The sequence below is a fragment of the Myotis nattereri genome (genome assembly GCF_964212035.1).
Source record: "Myotis nattereri genome assembly, chromosome: 12".
In the NCBI taxonomy this organism is placed as follows: Eukaryota; Metazoa; Chordata; class Mammalia; order Chiroptera; family Vespertilionidae; genus Myotis; species Myotis nattereri.
In genome coordinates, this window is record NC_138087.1 from 44,642,712 (window position 1) to 44,644,244 (window position 1,533).

Below are 1,533 nucleotides of genomic sequence, written 5' to 3' on the forward strand. Positions count from 1 at the left end.
GACCTGGAGATTATTGTGCTAAGTGAAAAAACAAACAAACAAACAAACAACAAAACAGTCAGAGAAAGCCAAGTACCAAAAAAAATCTCACTAATACGTGGATTCTAATAAACAAAAATAAACTGATGTACAAAAGAAAACCAGAGGCATGAATACATGGAACACACTGACAAATGTCAGAAGGAAGGGGGTGGGGAGGAATGGATAAAGGAAGGTGAGTGGATTAGCTAAAAAACACACATGCATAGCTCATGGACACAGACAATAGTGTGATGAGGGCCTGACTGGTGCGGCTCAGTGGTTGAGTGTGGCCCTGTGAATGCGGAGGTCACGGTTCTATTCTCAGTCACATGCCCAGGCTGTGGGCTCGATCCCCAGTTGGGGGGCGTGCAGGAGCTGATCAATGAGTCTCTCTCATCACTGATGTTTTTATTTCTCTCTCCGTCTCCCTTCCTCCCTGAAATCAATAAAAATATATTTAAAAAAAATAGTGTGGTGAGAGCCACAGAAGAGTGGGCAGAGGCTCAGTGGAGTTGCGCAAAGGGGAGGAAAATGGGGGACATCTGCAATAGTGTGAACAATAAAAAAATAAAAAATAAAAAGATAACAATCCTAGCCAGTTTGGTTCAGTGGATAGAGTGTCAGCCTGCGGACTGAAGGGTCCCAGGTTCAATTCTGGTGAAGTGCACATGCTTGGGTTGCAGGCTTGATCCCCAACAGGGGGTGTACAGGAAGCGACCAATCAATGATTCTCTCTCATCATTGATGTTTCTGTCTCTCTCTCTCCCTCTCCCTTCCTCTCTGAAATCAATAGAAATATATTTTAAAAAAGATTAACAGATTAAATTAAGGTTGCTAACTTTAAGATTGGGAGATTCCCCTCAATGAGCTACCCGGACCCCTAAAATCACAGGGTCTTTAAGAGTAGAAGATGGAGGCCAAAGAGAGGTCAAGATAAAAATTAGGTAGCTGTCAGTTTAAATATAGATGTGAAGTAGAGGTATATTTAACAGCATGAGCTGGGTGAGGTCCTAGAGGAGTGACAGGAGAAAAACAGGGAGGATTCAGTGTCCAGTTGAAGAAAAGGTTACAAGGACAAAGAGTGATTATTTGTTGGAAATGTTGCTGAGATGACGAGTAAGATGAGTTCAGATAAATGCCTACTGGATGTAGTACTGTGGAGCCGAATTTGACAAGAGCAGTTTCCCTAGGGGCATGGCGGGAAGTACTATAATATTTGGAGACAGCAGACACAGACAGTTCTTCTGACACAAACAATCAGACTCTTCCAGAAATTCCCTTTGCGCTACTCCCAAGAGGTTTATGCCCCCTGGGGTTCTCCGTAATGTTCTAGAGATCCCAGTGAGATGCCTGCAAGTGTAAGGGCACAGGGCAGCTTGGAGCTCTGTCCTGACAGGTCACTGCAAGGGTGAATGACATCAGCTTTCTGTAAAGCAGGGGTCAGTGAACTAAGGCAAAGATGACCACGCCCACTCGCTTGTGTGTTGTCTGTGGCTGCTGTCACCCACAGGG